The sequence below is a fragment of the Ornithorhynchus anatinus genome, chromosome 9, assembly GCF_004115215.2.
Source record: "Ornithorhynchus anatinus isolate Pmale09 chromosome 9, mOrnAna1.pri.v4, whole genome shotgun sequence".
Lineage (NCBI taxonomy): Eukaryota > Metazoa > Chordata > Mammalia > Monotremata > Ornithorhynchidae > Ornithorhynchus > Ornithorhynchus anatinus.
The window spans coordinates 55,790,875-55,809,642 of record NC_041736.1 but is presented as its reverse complement, the minus strand read 5'-3'; the positions used below and the strand labels follow the sequence as shown (position 1 = coordinate 55,809,642).

General features: G+C 44.9%; 1 long non-coding RNA gene across 1 annotated transcript in view; it reads left to right on the top strand.

Annotated features, from left to right (window-relative positions):
- LOC114814183 overlaps window positions 1-18,417 on the top strand; it is a 35,836-nt gene extending 17,419 nt beyond the window's left edge. The window contains exons 2-3 of the long non-coding RNA XR_003761934.1: window positions 14,223-14,337; window positions 18,377-18,417. This is a non-coding gene — a long non-coding RNA (uncharacterized LOC114814183). The remainder of the gene's footprint in view (window positions 1-14,222; window positions 14,338-18,376) is intronic.
- Window positions 18,418-18,768: the final 351 nt, after the last annotated feature.

Sequence of the window (18,768 nt, the reverse complement as noted above, 5' to 3'; positions counted from 1 at the left end):
AGAGTACAGCACAGTGGATTTGCTACACATGAGGAGCGCAACGGCTGAACTCCAGCCTGGTTTACTCTGCTCCAGAGCCTTCAAGACTTCAACTGAGCCATCGTATATGATCCAAAATACCGTAGAAAGGAGAATATGTTCGATGCAAACTAATGGAAACAAGAATTACTTGCCATTCTGTCAACCTATGGAGATGTTCGGGAATGTGAATCGAAGCAACTGTGTCTGACCCGTTTGATGCCTTTGCCAATAGTACCTGTTTTTCCTTTTTATTTTCATGTCATACACAGGATCGCGGTTTTTAAAAGAGTGGTTTTTATTAAAGATATTAAATTCATCGAATATTTCCAGTCATAGATTTTAATTTTAACTGCATCCAGTTGCAAAAATTTCCGACTCGTTCCTCTAGCCAAGAATCTGTTGTGAGGCGTCCTGGTTTCATAAATTTTTATACATTTTTCATCATAGTTATTTAATTCTTATTAATGGCTGTTCTTGGACGTCTTCTATTTTTAGGAAGTGGAAATAATTTACCATTAGCTAATTTTAGCCTTCCTTTTAACCTGGGAAAATTTTTTAAACCTTCTCATAACCATATTAATCTCATTTTTATTTAAATGGACATGCTAATATAGCACTTGTAGGTAATCTTGTCGTATATATCATCTGAAGTCTAATTTCTTTCAAAGATTGATTTCTATTAAAAAGTTAAATAATTTTGCAGTGCCTTCTTCCTAATAGTAATAACGACGATCATGATGATACTGATGATAACAATAATAATGACGGTATTTATTAAGCCCTTACAATGTGCCAGAGCATTGTGGTAGATAATAGATTACCAGAAGAGATACGGTTTATGCCTCACCCAAGGCTCACTATCTAAGGAGTCGGAAAACAAGTTTTAAAGAGCTATATTTTTCTAAAGTGCTTTCTGTTCTCTCCTTTTGTTTCCCCAACACCTCTAAGGCGGGGGAGGGATAGGTATTAATATCCCATTTTACAGGTGAGGAAATTAAGACCCGAAGAGATTGCCCAAGGTGACACAGCAGGATAATTGCAGAACCGGGACTAGAACCTGTCCTCTCGATTCCCAGTTCCGTGTTCATTCTCTTAGGCCGTGCTGCCTCCAAAGTTAGAATTCCCCGGTAAACGGAATCAATCTCTTTCAGAAATAACAATGGGGTAAAGCACGAGTCCTCTTATTTATAGACTGAGCCGTATCCTCCAGGAAAGACAGTGTATAGGCCTAACACAAGACCGGATGCCGTCTATCCCTCCCTGGCCTTGGGGCACGATCTTCAAAAATATGAGTAGCAGTAATATTTTTCAAGTACTTCCCGGGTACAGGATACTGCATTCAGTGCTTCGAGAAAATATTAAAGCAGTAAGTGACATGGTCCTTGAACTGAAGGAGTTTAAAATCGAATGGGGATGACGGGAGTCATAGATCGATAACTAGGTCATACGGAGAATGAAAGACGAGATGTGAGCAGTTGGCCTAATGAACAAGTAAACGCTTAGGGAGACGCTCGCTCCTTGTGGGCAGGGAACGGGTCTGCCGACTCTGCTGGATTGTAATTATGATGATAATAGTGGTATTTGTTAAGCGCTTACTGAGTGCCAGGCGCTGTATTAAACGCTGGGGCGGATGCAAGCAAGTCGGGTTGGACACAGTCCCTGTCCCACGTGGGGCTCGCCGTCTTAATCCCCACTTTACGGATGAGGTAACTGAGGCCCAGAGAAATGAGGTAACTGAGGCCAAGGTCAAACAGCAGACAATCGGTGGAGCCGGAAGTAGAACCCGTGACCCTCTGACTGCCAGGCCCTTGCCCTGTCCACTAGGCCATGCTGCTTCCGCTCAGTACAGTGCTCTGCACATAGTAAGCCCTCAGCGAACACCATTGATTGATTAATCGAGAGCAATACATGAGAGCTGAGGTAGTCGATGGAGTGGCTTTAAGGCGGTCAGTCAACTCTCTTCCCACCACTTATCCTTGCTCATCTCCCACTACACCCCGGCTTGCCTGATTTGCTCTTCTCAAGCCCCCCTCCCAACTTCGCCGTGTTTTCATTCCTTTTCATGCATTCATTCAATCGTATTCATTGAGCACCTACTCTATGCAGAGCATTGTACTGGGCATTTGGGAGAGTGCCATACAACAATAAACAGACACATTCCCTGTCCACAAAGAGCTTACGGTCTAGACGGGGGAGAGACAGACATTAATAGAAATACATTAATGACAGATGTGGACATCAGTGCTCTGGGGCTCTCACCTCCTACCTCTGGCTCACACCCTGCCTTCTGCCTGGCACTCTCTCCCTCTTTACGACTGGCGGATTACTGCTCTTCCTATTTCAAAGCTCTTCTGAGATCCCATCTCCTTCATGAGACCTTCCCTGGTTAATCATTCATTTCTCCACCCTACTTCCCCCCATACTTCCACCTCGGCATATGTGCGTTTCCTGAGCATTTGAGTACTCCCACCCCCTTCCTTATCCCCTTCCCCCTTTTCTCTTCCGCCCCTCCCCTCAACCGAGGTAGGACTTAGGTACGTATCTTTAAATTTTCTTGCTTTTCCCTACTTGTAATTTATTGTAGCGTCGGTCTCCCCCCTTGGATTATAAGCTCCTGAAGGGCAAGGATGGTACTTAATACCTCTATTGCACTCTCCCAAGTACTCAGTTGGGTGCTCTAAGCGGAGCAGGAGCTCGATAACTACTACCTGTTGATTGATCGATCGAATGATTGGGGGTGGGATGGCCAGGAAGATGGAAACAATCACCATAAGCCTCTTAGAAGAGTTGACTTCTCGGAAGGGATTTGAAAGCGTGGAGTCATCATTGCAGTTTCATCACACTTAACGAAAGAGTTCATGTGGTTGAGGAGCAGCGTGGCCTAGTTGATAGAACACGGGCCTGGGAGTCGGAAGGACCCGGGTTCTAATCCCGACTCCACCACTAGCCTTCTGTGTGGCCTTGGACGAGTCACTTCACCTCTCTGGTCCTCTGTTTCCTCATCTGTCAAATGGGGATGAAGACTGTGTGGGACAGGGATTGTGTCCCACCTGATTTGCTTGTATCTGCCCCAGCGCTTAGTACTGTGCCTGGCCCGTAGCATGTGCTTTATAAATAACGCGGTTATTATTCTGTGGTTCTCCTGGGCCTGTCCTTCAACAAAGTAAGGGCTTAGACAATGGGAAAAGTCGAGAATACGTTTTGGCAAGTTTTTCACAATACATTTTTGATAACGTATGCGTTTGAAATTCATTTTCACTCGAATGAATGGAGAATTCAAGGAATTTTACATATATAGTTTTCTAAATGCATGTACTCAAGGTACTTATTTGAATTTCCAGTTGTGCCGGCTCTGAAGAGGTACTTATTTGAACGGGTGCACAAACCTCTTCTTTTTTCTTTTATTTTTAGCATCTGAGGAAATAAAAAACACCACAAAACCACGTTAATATAATACTGTGCTCTGCCTCAGGTTTTAAAGGCACAAAAGTCAGTATAATAAAAGTGACGATCCTTGAGCCAGTGTGTGTCAGCCACATTCCACATATATATTAAAGTATAAAAGTTAACACCATATGTACAAAATACTACACGGGCCAATTTGTGTCACCACTGATGAATGCCCAACTCCTTCAGGAGCCCTGAGCTCATGTAACAAGGCAGATTTTTGTCCCAGAGATGCAAAAGGCTTAGTCACAGGTGTGAGAGTAGTAACTTTGCATTTCCTTTCTTTTGGAAATGGAGCTCTTTCAACCAGAAGATCAGAAGTTCCTTTTATGGAATCAATTTAAAACTCGTCTAATATCTCTGGTTATGGCTATTGATTTCACGATGCTGGGGAAGAGAGGCTGTTAAGCTTTCACCACCGACTGACTGATTGGACAAATCATTGGCTCGGTTTTGTCTTCTGTACGGTGAGTTAAGAATAACTCAGAAAGGCTAGGCCCCGTGGTGAAAAGCTCTAAAGGAAACCACAGAGAGATCAACACACAGACAGATGAGCTCCTAGGACAAAGCATCGTGTAAATGAAAATAAGGCGCTATTCTGTTGCCTTATTGTCATTTTCTGACGCTAATATCTATTTCTCTATAGGTCCAAAATACGTAGTTGTCACTTTTTCAACTGGAATCATCCTTGAGTCATTAGCTCTATGTGAATGCAGAGCTGCCGAAGTGGCGCGATGTCGGAAACCCCAAAGTTTGCCCCCCAGTTTTTGGGAGGTCGCCATCCAGGAAGTTATTGCACGTGCAGTTGAGCTCGGGTCCCTGTTCACCTAAGAACAGTGATATCCGCTGTGGCAGTGCCTAGAATGGGGGTTTGGGAGCGTCTCTGTGACATTCAAGATGGTGGCACCATTCTTCTGGGTGCCACCTGAGAGTCAGTGGTCTAGTAGGACAAGTACTAAGTGGAATTCAGGAGATCTGAATCATCGTGTCTCTATGATTCCAGTTGTGCCGTCTCTGAAGAGGTACTCATTTGAACGTGTGCACAGACCTGTTTTTTTTTGTGCACAGGTCTGCACAAAAGACCTGGTTTTTTTCGTTTGGGAAATTCACTTGGACTTTCTTTCCGCATCTGTAAAATAGTGATAATAATATTCATTCATTCAATTGTGTTTATTGAGTGCTTACTGTATGTAGAGCGCTATCCTAAGTGCTTGGGAGAGTTCATTACAAGAATAAACAGATACATTCGCTGTCCACAACAAGTTTACAGTCTAGAGGCGGGGAGACAGACGTTAGAAGCAGCGTGGCTCAGTGGAAAGAGCATGGGCTTTGGAGTCAGAGGTCATGGGTTCGAATCCCAGCTCTGCCACTTGTCAGCTGTGTGACTGTGGGCAAGTCACTTCACTTCTCTGTGCCTCAGTTCCCTCATCTGTAAAATGAGGATGAAGACTGTGAGCCCCACGTGGGACAACCTGATTCCCCTGTGTGTACCCCAGCGCTTAGAACAGTGCTCTGCACATAGTAAGCGCTTAACAAATACCAACATTATTATTAATATAAATAAATGAATCGCAGATACGTACATAAATGCTGTGGGGCTGGGAGGGGAGATGAATAAAGGGAGCCAGTCAGGGCGACAGAGAAAGGAGAGGGAGAGGAAGAAAGGGAGAGTTAGGGAAGACCTCATGGAGGAGAGGTGCCCTCTTTGACTGGGGGATAGTGTCTGTCAGATTTGAGGAGGGAGGGGGTTACAGGCTGGAGGGAGGACGTGGGCGAGGAGTTGGCGATGAAGTAGGCGAGATGGAGGTACAGTGAGAAGGTGAGCATTAGAGGAGCAAAGTGTGCCGGCTGGGTTGTGGTGGGAGAGTAGTAAGGTGAGGTAGGAGAGGGCAAGGCGGTGGACTGCTTTAAAGCCAGTGGGGAGGAGTTTTTGTTTGATGCGGAGGTGGATGGGCAGCCACTGGAGTTTCTCGAGGAGTGGGGAAACGTGTCCTGAGCATTTCTGTGGAAAAATGATCTGGGAGGCAGAGTGAAATGTGGACTGGAGTGGGAAGAGACGGAGGCTGGGAGGTCGGCAAGGAGGACGATGCACTAATCCAGGTGGGTTAGGATGAGCGATTGTATTAACGTGGTAGCAGATTGGATGGAGAGGAAAGGGTGGATTTTAGCCTATGTTTTTGTGCCAGTTTCTGGTCGCTTTGTTTTTCCCCCTCCTACCTCACCTCACTACTCTACTACTGGAACGCAGCCCACACACTTCGCTCCTTTAAGGCTAACCTTCTCACTGCGCCTCCATCTCCTCTGACTGACCTCCAACCCCTCGACCACGGCCTGCCTCCGGCCTGACACCTGGCTGGTTTCCTGTAGAAACGATCTGGGCCTGTCACTCCCCTTCTTAAACAACTCCAGTGGTTGCCTATCGACCTCCGCTCCAAACAAAAACTCCTCACTCAAGGCTTCGAGGCTCTCCATCACCTTGCCCCTTCCTACCTCTCCTCCCTTCTCTCTTTCTACCGCCCACCCCGCACGCTCCGCTCCTCTGCCGCCCACCTCCTCGCCGTCCCTCGGTCTCGCCCATCCCGCCGTCGACCCCCGGGTCACGTCCTCCCGCGGTCCCGGAACGCCCTCCCTCCTCACCTCCGCCAAACTGATTCTCTTTCCCTCTGCAAAACCCTACTTAAAACTCACCTCCTCCAAGAGGCGTTCCCAGACTGAGCTCCTCTTCTCCCTCTACTCCCTCTGCCATCCCCCCTTTACCTCTCCGCAGCTTAACCCTCTTTTTCCCCTTTTCCCTCTGCTCCTCCACCTCTCCCTTCCCATCCCCACAGCACTGTACTCGTCCGCTCAACTGTATATATTTTCGTTACCCTATTTATTTTGTTAATGAATCGTACATCGCCTCGATTCTATTTAGTTGCCATCGGTTTTTACGAGATGCTCTTCCCCTCGACTCTATTTATTGCCATTGTTCTCGTCTGTCCATCTCCCCTGATCAGACCGTAAGCCCGTCAAACGGCAGGGACTGTCTCTATCTGTTGCCGACTTGTTCATCCCAAGCACTTAGTACAGTGCTCTGCACATAGTAAGCGCTCAATAAATACTATTGAATGAATGAATGAATGAATGGAACGCCCTCCCTCCTCAAATCCGACAGACAGCACGTAATGGAGTATTACGTCATGTCAGGTCGCTGTGGACAGGGAACGTTTCTGCCGTTTCTCTTATAGTCTACTCTCTCAAGCACTCAGTACAGCGCTCGGCACACAATAAGCACTCAATAAATGCCAGTGATTGATTGATGCAGATTTACGTCACTCCTTCGCTTACATCCCCATTTTCCTCCTATTTCCTCCTCTGGCTAATTATTAATAATAATAATAATAATAATGTTGGTATTTGTTAAGCGCTTACTATGTGCCGAGCACTGTTCTAAGCGCTGGGGTAGACACAAGGGAATCAGGTTGTCCCCACGTGGGGCTCACAGTCTTAATCCCCATTTTACAGATGAGGTAACTGAGGCACCGAGAAGTTAAGTGACTTGCCCAAAGTCACACAGCTGACAGATGGCCGAGTCGGGATTTGAACCCATGACCTCCGACTCCAAAGCCCTTGCTCTTTCCACTGAGCCACGCTGCTTCTCTTATTCTGTGCTTGTCTCCAGAGTTCGTGGAAGCAAGGATCATGGACTCTGTTCTTTTTTCACAAGTGCTAAGTATGGTGCTGTGCACCGAATAGTTGCTCGACAGATACTACCGATTGAACAATCGACTGTTTCCTTCTCTTCCTCTCCACTTCCAAACCCTCTCTTTCTCTCTCCCCGTCTCCTGTTTCTGCTCGCTCCCGATCCGGATTTATACTCTCTACATCTACTTTTTCTTGCTTTGCTTCATCCATCCTCTGTGTCACAGGGGAATAGAATAGAGAATAAAATAGACTTTAAAATATGTTAAGATTACATATGCCATGTGGTAGAGGGCTAAGGGACCATAAAAGATTTCAAAGACACTTTTATGGGCATTCAGAATTCTGCAGGTGCAAACAGGAGTGTGAAATTATGGTAAACACATTTGGAGGTCTAGGGCTAGGCACATCCATTTAATAACTCAAATCAATGCACACGTTCTCTGTAGGAAACGTGATCAATTTTGATTGTTTGATCCGTCCACCTTCGTGTCCTCGGTTTATATATTCTCTGGGAATTAAATGATGTTGGAAAGGACGGGAGGAACTCAATTTTACCCCGTTCACAACCTACTGAGGGCAGCCTAAACGGCAGCTGTGAAAATATCTGTCCAATTACGTGAGAAGGTCTTCAGCTAAAACCTGTGGGAAGCATTTTGAAGACTCTACCTTCACCTCTTTTAGAGCTCAACATTCCCCACCGGGCTTATGGGAGTCGGTTTAAGTGTCCGTGTGTATAAATGGACGTGTCAGGCAAGCGTGGGATGAGACGACGAGTCTTCCGCAAGAGCCGTGCGGATCTCTGTGGCTCCGACTGAGCTCTCTCAGTCTAACCTTTCCAACTTTTCCTTTTCCATCAGGTGGGCCGGCTAGGAGGTTTGTCACCGACCCTCTCTTGACGCGTCTCGTCTCTCTCCGTTGATCGGCCGACCCCGCCCCAAATTCTGCGGCGGTGGTGTCTGACGACTTTGAGGACGCTTGAAAAATTTGCTTCCCATTTCAGGCTCTTTTGGCCTCTTCTGTTCTTCCTGGTTCCTTCTCCTGATTGTTTCATTGATCATTTTGAACTTCCGTAGTGGTCTTTTCCTGACCGGGTTGTGGATGATCCTGCAAGCCAGTTCCTCTGGATGCATATATCGCCTGGCTGCAGTTTACAAGTTTACAGCTTCACAGGCTGGTTTCCTCCAAATGGGATTGCTACTAGAGGTGGACCAGCAAATTTGACATTACTTGCACACAGGAGACTCTGATCTCTTCTTTCATTTCTTCAGGGTCTGCTTTCCTGCTCATCTTCTTTCCTGAGATGGATGTTTTTATAGTCCAACCATCCTCTGCCATCTCATCCGTTAAGCAGCATGGCTTAGTGGAAAGTTCACGGACCTGGGGAATCAGAGGTCCTGTGTTCGAGCCCCAGCTTTGCCTCTTGCACTCTGTGTCACCTTGGGTGAGTCACTTAACTTCTTTTAAGTTAGGGAGTTTCCATACCTCCCCTTTCAGCTGTGAGTCTCGTGGGGACTGAATCTGACCGAGTATCTTATATCTCCCCCATGACGTGTGTGTGCATAAGCGTGTGGGTGTGTATTTTGTTTTGTAGGTCACGCTACAGTGCGTCTAAATATTTGCAGCGTGTGGTAGCAGAAACAATTTAGGAAGCAGGATGTCCATTTTCTCCTTAACATTTTCCAACCCCCGATCACCGTAGCAATTTACAAGCGGGTTCTAACCTTTCAGGCAAACGAACAGTGAGAAAATAGAATATCTGCTCAATTGGTAAATCACACGTTCACCCCACAGAAACGATTGAGACCTCTTTTACGCGCTTTGAGCGGTATCAGAAAATCATATTGGATTTTACATACACTTCTAAATTCTGATTCATAATGGGGGTGGTAATTTAATAGGAAATTAAATTTTGTTAGAGGACACACTAAATATTTGATAGATGTCCTGAAGACAAATGTTGTGTAGTAAAAAGTGAGTCACAGTTTAGCAGAGATTAAGACAGAACTGTGTCCCCTGTCTATTAGCCGGGTGCCGAGCAGATTACGGAGGTGTAGAGGCCCCTTCGGGGAAGTGGAACCACTAGGATGTAATTTGCTTTGGATTTTCAATATCTTTCGGTTACTTCGTCTCCCGAAAGGATACGTCGGAGAGGAAAATGCAGGGTGGGCCACATTAGATCTTTGGGACGAAGAATTAGAAAAAAAGATCAATGTCCATCGTAGTGTACGTTTTTCTAAATCACTAGACGATAGCTACCACGAGGTGATTTATTTGCATAAAAACCTGGTCGAGCATCAATAAAACGCTTCTAAAATGCCTTGTAGCCGAAAGTATTCAGGAGCCGTAATTCGGAAAGAGAGTGTCAGTGGTTTGGGGGTGGGGTACGTATTTGAATCCTCTAAGGATTTATCGCACAGGTTGCCGGCTATATATCTGTGTTCGTGTAGACGTACGATCGGTAGATGGTAGATACATTCTTTCATAACGTGTGGCAAATTCCGCTGCTGGGACAGAGACCTGACTGGCCCTCGCACTCATTTCCGGTTCTACCACTTACCTGCTGTGTGACCTTGAACAAGTCACTTCACTTTGTGCCTCAGTTCCCTCATCTGCAGAATGGGGCTTCAATCCCTGATCTCCCTCCTGCTTAGACTCTGAGTCCCACGTTGAGCCTGATTATCTCATATCTACCCCAGCGCTTACTACAGTTATTGGCACGTAGTTAGTGCTCAACGAATACCACAGATATTATTATTATTATTATTATTTTCTAACCTCAAATGGGACGGGGTAAGTCTTGGAGGAGAAGGCCCATCAGCTTCCTCGGCCCTCAGCATCTCCCTGTCCCCACCCCATCTCAGCCGTAATCTTTCAAGCCGCGACCCTTCCTTCTCATGGGTGACGGTTCTATGATGTTAACAAAGCAACATAGTTCAGTGGAAAGAGCCTGGGCTTAGGAGTCAGAGGTCATGGGTTCTAATCCTGACTCTGCCACTTGTCAGCTGTGTGACTGTGGGCAGGTCACTTAACTTCTCTGTACCCCAGGGACCTCACCTGTAAAATGGGGATTAAGACTGTGAGCCCCACAAGGGACAACCTGATTACCCTGTATCTACCCCAGCGCTTAGAACAGTGCTCTCTACATAGTAAGCGCTTAACAAATACCAACATTATTATTATTATTATCTATCACTGAAGCGGACAGAGACCACACATTCATTTTGCAGAGCAAACTGAACAGACACCCGGCAGAAACTCATTTTTCTCAATCCCGATGTGGGGGAGAGTTAAACTTGCAGTCCAGAAGGGAAAAGTGAATTCCGTCTCTCAGTTCTCACGTTTTTGAGGAATTTTCTCCAAGCTGAGTTGGTTCTTGAACTCGACTTCTTTGCCTGAAATTATTTTGTGCCCTGGAACAGTTTTCTGTTTTATTGTTGCTATCGACCCATTGATTCAGTAGAAGAAGCGAGATCCATTAGTTGAACATTACTTTCTCCATATAGTCCTTTCAAAACATCACTACATTAGGCTCCAAACAGAGAAGTTTTTCTGTGTGTGTGACTTGAAGGTTTTTCAGTATAAAATACTATAATCCAAGTGAAAAAGTTCTTCAACACGCAGACCCTACGGTATGAGCCAGTGCTTTTTAGCATCCTTATAGATTTAATTTAAATACTGTCGTGTCTCCCTACTGTTATATTGTTGTATCGTACTCTCCAAAGCACTTAGTACAGCGCTCTGCACTCTTTAAGTGCTCAAGAATCACGATTGACTGATTGATCATTCTAGCGCTAAATAATTTAAAAAGGGAAAACGTGGGATTTAGTCTTTGGACTTGGAAAAAGTTTGGGGAAAATACTTATATAGAGAAGCAGCATGGCTTAGTGGAAACAGCCCAGTCTTGGGAGTAAGAGGTACTAATCCTCGTTAGTTGTCTAACTTTGGGCAGGTCATTTAACTTCTATGTGCCTCAGCTACCTCATCTGTAAAATGGGGATGAAGACAGTGAGCCCCACGTGGGTCAACCTGATAATTGTGTCTACCCCAGCGCTGAGAACAGTGCTTGGCACATAGTAAGCCCTTAACAAATGCCATCATTATTAATTGATGTCCCTGACAATGCTTCATTGAAATGTCTACACAAGCCAAGCAATGTGGAATTGATAGTAAAAAAAAATCCAGTAGACAACTAGGTAAAATACTTTTTTATTAATTGGGGTAAGTAAATTCATTCGTGTTAAAAAAAAATACTGAGGAAAAGAAGGAATCTTTGGCCCAGATTCTCCACGTGACTGCCTTTATTGATCCTAACCTTCAACTCTTCACTTGTTTTGCCCGTGTAGACCTAGCTTAACCATAAGTATATCGATTGAATTTTAAATATGGGGGAGAAAAATACATGAAATTAAAGTCCTCCAATATGCCCAGAAGGCAGTCGACTGAGAGAACGAAAAATTTGCAGAGGAACCAAACCTGGAACGGAAACTGCACTACGGTGCCTGTAGCCCTTTAATGGTGCGATCCATGGCACAAAACCATTTGATTGCAGTAAAGTCATCTCGTTAAAATCGGGGTCGTAGTCTTACAAAGAGTTTCAGCCTCCGTTCCCGAAAACGGTCTACTCCACGATTCCTTGACACGTAATAGCACAACTACCTGTGGTAGTTTTTGTCCTTCCGAACTTCGCTCTACAGTACTAATGACGGGCACTTAAATACTTTACAAATTGAATTGCGCTTGTGTTAGAAACTGGATTGATAAAATAAATTACTATATCTTGTAGGTTAAGATTTGGGTTCTGCCACTGTAGCTGTTACGAATTACCCGAAAACCTTTTTATATTGCATTTCACATGGCTATATTTTACGACGACTCTAATAAAAAATTCTATACAAAAATTGTTTGATATTAATAGCGATCATTAACAACTTGATAGATTCTTGTTAAGTATATTTGCAATACATTTAATCTTATTAAACTCAGCCCTGAGTTGTTTCTTCCAAATATTATAGGTCTTTATGAAGCTAGCAATATAAAGAAGAGATTTCACCCATTTTCGGCCAAGAATTAGGTTTAGCTTAATGGATCAATTTTTTTCTTATTAAACTGAGTCTGACCAGTGCCAAGTAATACATTCAGCATTGATCTTTGTCTCACCCTGCTGTCGCTTGCGTTCTTTTTATGTACATGAAAAATAAGGTGCCAGGAACGAAAACAATGCCTGTATAATACAAATATAGAATTTTTCTCAGGCTTCCATTCTGTTTATCATTTCGGTTTGTTATTAATGCCCCGCTCACTGCTTTTCAGAAATGTGTTTTTAAAAAGCACATTTATTTCCATAAAGAATGCTTTCTTCTGGTGTAATTATAAAGAACATACACCCTACTGGAGTTCATCAATTGTTCCAGGGACTTAGACAGAATGGATCAGGCCTCTTCGCCTCTGCAGACCACCTTTTCTCCGTGCGGAGCCCTCCGGGGACGGGCCGCATTAGAGCTGCTGGTCTGAAGGGAGGGCGAGGGTTACAGCTGGAACTCTGGGGCCAAGTTTTGTTTGGCTTCCCGTAAAAACCGAGAGATGAATAAAAATGGAGCCATTTGAAAATAATCCCCTCTACCACAGCCCTTGGAAGTTCAGGTGCTTTGAGGATTTTCACTCCACAGACCCACTTGTCCGTTTGCAAGGGTTATTTTCCGGTGGCCTGTGCCTGGCTCGACAACTGAAACCACCTGAAAGTGAGGACCTCTCCTTAAGTATCCGGGTCTTTCGACTTCAAAGGTTATTTTCCCGAAACGTTGGGTTATTTGCTAGTGTAGCCCCTGTGGAGACCCTCCGTGCCGACCTCGGTTAACCGTGTGGATGGATTGTGTGGCCGTCTGCCTCCGTCGCGGACGTGTAGTTTAGCTAATATTCCAGTGCAGGGGGTGCAGTTGTTACAAGACGGGGCTCAGGAAGAAAGACAGAGCGCGGGCCTGGGAATCAGAAGGTCATGCGTTCTAATCCCGGCTCCGCCGCGTGTCTGCTGTGTGACCTTGGGCAAGTCACTTCACTTCTCTGGGCCTCAGTTACCTCATCTGTAAAATGGGGAGTAAGAGTGTGAGCCCCTTGTGGGATGGGGACTGTGCCACACCTGATCAAAGCATATCTACCCCAGTGCTTAGAACAGTGCCTGGCACAAGTATGCGCTTAACAAGTACCTTATTTAATGATTACCATGAGGTGGGCGGGCAGTAAGCAAGTGGCAAGTGGCAGTGGCCAAGGAGAGCGAGGCATTCGGAGCCCCGAATGGGCGGGTATTCCAAGACCCTTGATTGGGTCCCTTCCTCAGGTGCTGGGTAATCCGGGGACAGCCTCTTCACCTCTGTCTTGATATGGTCACTTGGGACCTGGGCATAGGAGAATTTATGCCAGATAATGTCAGTAATGCACCTGTGGACTGGGAATAGGAATATTTACTCCGGATACGTCAATGGAGCAAGAGGGCTACGTAACTCAAGTGTGACAATTTCGCACTGGGGTTGGAAGGTCCTGACTCCTCTTTCTGTGCCCTGTTCGATGCAGAGGGAATCTTATTCCAGGGACACTCAGGTGTCTGTGGTGGACAGGTGACCTGAGTAGCTGCCAGTCAGTCGATACTATTTATTGAGAAGTGGCGTGGCTCAGTGGAAAGAGCCCGGGCTTGGGAGTCAGAGGTCCTGGGTTCTAATCCCGGTTCCGCCACTTGTCGGCTGTGTGACTTTGGGCAAGTCACTTCACTTCTCTGGGCCTCAGTTGTCTCATCTGTAAAATGGGGATTAAGACTGTGAGCCCCATATGGGAGAACCTGATAACCATGTATCTATCCCAGTGCTTAGAACAGTGCCCGGCACATAGTAAGTGCTTAAATACCGTTATTATTATTGTCATCACTGAGCACTATTAGGTATGGAGCACTGCACTTAAGTGCTTGAGAGAGCTACAGCAGACTCTTCAATAACTCCCATTCGTGAGGCTGATTCGATGTCTAGATCGATTAGCGGGAAAATGATTCATTTTTAAAAACATCTAAATGGATTTTTGTGTGACAGGCTGTATCCGGTCCAGAGGAGTCAGTGAAGTGTTCCAGGTGAAGAGTACAAAGCGGAACTTCCCGAAATGTGGATTTACAGGATAGGATCATCTGAAGGTGCTTCCGTTCCTGGAGTAAGTAAGACCCATTTTTTTTGAGATCACCTCAGTATATATTTACGTGAAAGTGTGTAATCGTTCTCAGACCCATTGTGCTCTACATTATACCACTTCTCCTTTTCAGCACTTCAGCTGCAAGGAATTGTTTGTGTGGGTACTGAACCTGGGTTTCCTAAATTAGAGAAACATTTGAAAAGGTTAAAATGTTATCATTAGATTCATATTTCTAAAAATGGCCATTTTGGCTCTTACCTTGTGTTAAAGTCAGAGGAAATGCTTTTTTTTTTTTTAGGTCAACATGTGTGGCATTCAATAACATTGTATGTTCTTTTGGATATTTTCCCCTGAATTAAAACAAAAAAAATAGGGAATTTGGTTCCAGTGAATATCTCATCTCCATGGTGCATTTTGTGGTAAAAGGGTCCAATCTCCCTGAATGGCGCAGAACCAAGCCAGGTTATTCAGTACCATGGGGTCTTGAAGCATCTGGGTATTTGTGCTGCTAACCCACTTCTCTCACACACGGAAGCCATTTCCGTGGCTCTGTAAGTCATTCAGTCGTATTGATTGAGCGCTTGGAAAGTACAATACAGCAATAAAGAGAGACAATCCCTGCCCACAACGGGCTCACCATTCACTCATTCATTCGTTCATTCATTCAAGCCGATCGGGAAATAAACGCTATGCGGGGCTACGGGATTTAGTGGTGTCTTGCTCTACTTACCCCTTTCCCCGTAGTTTCTGCCGGTGGCCCTAACGTCTACTGCCAGGCGGGTGATAATTCTGGAGGGTTTTCTGGGGCGCCGATGTTAAGATGGCCATTCTTCTGGGTTTATACCGGACAGTCCGGTACTGACAGTCCGATAGAGTCCCGGGAATTTTATTTCCAGACACCCAGCTGCTTGGACTCTTGCTCAATCCAGTGAAACAAGCGTATGTTGGGGGAGAGATGCCCACCTGGGGATTTTGTCTAAATTCTGCTTATTTCCACAAAGAGAAGTCACGTGGCCTAGTTGATAGAGCCCGGACCTGAGGGTCAGAAGATCTGGATTCTAATCGCAGCTCCACCACTTCTCTGCTGTGTGAACTCGGGCAATTCACTTAATTTCTCTGTGCTTCAGTTCCCTCATCTGTAAAATGGGGATTATCGCTGTGAGCCCCATGTGGGACGGAGGCTGTGTCCAACCCGATATGCGTGTATCCACCCCAGTGCTCAGTACAGTGCCCGGCACATACTAAGCACTTAACAGGTACCACATAGAACATCTTCCTATGTCCTTGGTGTGACGTCGTTACGTGATGTTACGAAGCCCATGTGATGCACATAACATGATGTACGCTTCTTCCTGAAGTGGTGACAAAGGGGAGTCCAGTATTCTCTAGAATTGTCAGTGGCCACCGAAGTAGGTTTCGAGTTGCGTTTTTTTCCGTGGTATTTATTAAGCACTGTGTGACCGTGGGCAGACCCTGTCCTTAACTTCCCTGAAATTTGGTTTCTTCATCTATAAGATGAAAATAAGACCCCTGTTCTCTGCACCTCTCCGACTGTGAACAAGGGGTTGTGTGAAAAAGGTGTTGTGTCTGATCTGATGATCTTTTATCTACCTCAGTGCTTAGCACAGTGCTTTGACCCTTAGAAAGTGCTTCAAAAACACCATTATTATTTTAATTCAACATTGTTTTGGTCTAGTTATTAATTAAGCTACCAGTGAATTGGATGAGGGTTTCCTTAGCAGATGGGCTTTTCATAATTGTGTTTTTCTGAGCATAAACTCTTCATTGTCATGCTGTTCCCTGCCCTCCTAATCACAAAGATTAACAAAATAAGGGCCTTTGAGTCGAACAGTTTTTGAATCTCTTTGCTTTTCTTTATTAGATCCTGAAGAATATTCTGGGAGACCTTTTTTCTGTGGAGAAAATCGATTTCCATAGATTTCTGCTGCTTCTTACGAAAAGTTCTCTTGAAGTCACTATTATTTCCATGATTTTCTTTTGCTCTTTTGTGTTTGTGCCAGTCCAAAAAAAAATACAAAATAGACCAAAACAAAGAGGCTGTTTAGTGAAAGTTGACATGCACAGGTATTGGATAAAAATAATTTAAGATAGACTAAAGGCCCAATATTCCATGGAAATTATGCCTTTAGGGTAAGCATGGGATCAGGCTCAGAGCCCATCTTTGATTCTCTTTGTTGCACTTATAGTTTTATTTGACTAGTCATAAACAATATTTCTTGTGGTGAAATGTAGCATCAGAATTTAAGTAGATGGAGAGCATGGGTCAGTCCAGCTCGGACGATTCTATTATTTGATGAGCTCCGTCGAAAAAGCGGACACTTAACCATTTGACTGACTCTCTTAATGTTACAGTGTAATAGTAAAACAGTATTCTTTGAAAACAGAAGAAGAAATATTTCCTGCAGACCGACGCAAGCCTTTGAATTGATTTAATTTTCCCCTCACTCTTCCCTCTCTTTGCCTCCCCTGCCTCCTCCTTCCCTTCCCATGTTCCTGATCTGCTCCTGTCACCCACCCCCCACCCCCAGTCTCTGCACGGGGCAGATTTGGTTATCCGGGCTGGCCTGGCAGACTTACAGCGGCATAAATTGATATTTTTTAAAAAGGTGGGTGATAGAAGGGGGAAGACGTCCAAAGAAAGTTGGCTGAAAAATGAGACATTCCATAAAGTACGCGCCACAGCTTCTTCCCCACTTCAGCATTTTCCTCGGCAAATGCATGGAGAGGGCAGAATAACTGTGAGAGCTGTCATGGGGAAAAGAGAATTTGGTATTTTCTATATCTGCTATCACTGTCCAGTTCCTTTTTAGTTTCTCTCTCCTTCTTGACTCTCTGGGGTTGGCCACGAGCTTAGCCGAAGTTGATCCGAGGTCATCGCGTGCATAATTGTATAGCGAATGGCGTTGCCTTTCAGAAACCTTTTCCCAAGGTTTTGTTTTCTGGGAAGGAAACCGCTGATATCTTCTGATGTGTCCATTGGCTGTGGGACAATTTTACAGATTGTTCTTCTGAAATAATGACTTTGGTCTAGTCCTTCTAGTTGAGCAACAGGTCCACAAATAGAAAAATGAAGATCTGCTGGGAAAGTTACCCATATCAATTGAGCCCATAGTGACATGTCTGTGTGTGTGTGTGTGTGTGTGTGTGTGTGTGAGTATATTTTAGTTTTTGGCTAGTCCAAGCACCTGGATTCTGTAGAAAAATGCGTCACACTTAAACCAGCCTACAACCCAAAGAGGTATTATCCCTATAGGTATTTTCAATTAGAAACCCCAATTTTACCCATGGTTTTCTTCAGGGCTAGACTGGCACCAGGCACTACGCTCCACCAGATTTGGGGCTGGGTAGATGCAGCTGCATCACTCAGCTCACCTCTGTGTCTGCCCCAGGAGCTCAGACGTCATAATTTTGTTCTGACTGACAGAGCAGTTCAGAGTTTTCCATCACCCCAAAGCTTCTGAATGGTTCTCAGAGCCCACAAGGAAAGTAGAAAAATGTGAGACTCTGAAAAGCGGAAGGCTGTTCGCACATTTTGACTCCCCCGAACCCTTTGGGATCAGCTGTCAATCATGCATCCAACCCCAACCTGGATAGATCGTGTCCAAGGAAGCATTGACCGACTGTGTGGTGATTACAAGCGAAATCTGCTTAATTTCAAGAAAAAGGATAGCAGCTCCCAATACCCCCTTTCATTTTTTAATTGCAAATATTGTCAAAGGTACTTGCTAAGCTCTTACTATTTACTAAGCCCTGAGGTAGAGATAAAAAAATCAAGTTGGTCACAGGCCTTCTCTCTCATAGGGCTCAGAGTCGAAGTACGAGAGAGTAGGATTTAATCCCCTTTGTACAAATGAGGCACAGAGAAGTTAGGTGATTAGTCTGGGCCAGGAAGGGAACAATTTTATTTTTTTATGACAATTATTATGCATGTACAATGTGCCAGACACTGCAGTAAGCACTGGGGTAGATACAAGCTAATCAGGTTGGATGCAGTCCCTGTCCCACACGGGGCTCACGATCTTAATCCTCTTTTTTACAGATGAGGTAACTGAGGCACAGAGGAAGTGAAATGACTTGCCCGAGGTCAACCAGAAGACAATCGGCAGAGCCGGGACTAGAACCCAGGTCCTCTGACTCCCAGGTCCATGGGACTCTAAACTGAATATACTTTGACCAGTTAAAGACTCGATGGTAACTGGCCAAACAACTTCCACGTCACTTCTCTCCCGGATTGATGATCTTACCATCAATTATTTCTGCCTAGAATGGATTTTAGCATATTTCCTAGATTATCTGAAGAAAATCGCATTGATGGAGGCAGAACAAAACATTTTTGGTATCTTTCAGAGTAAAAAGATGATCAAGACTGCAATTTTTGGATAAGTGAGACAAAGTAGTGGTGGTGATGGGGGGTTGGCGGTTCTTAATTGC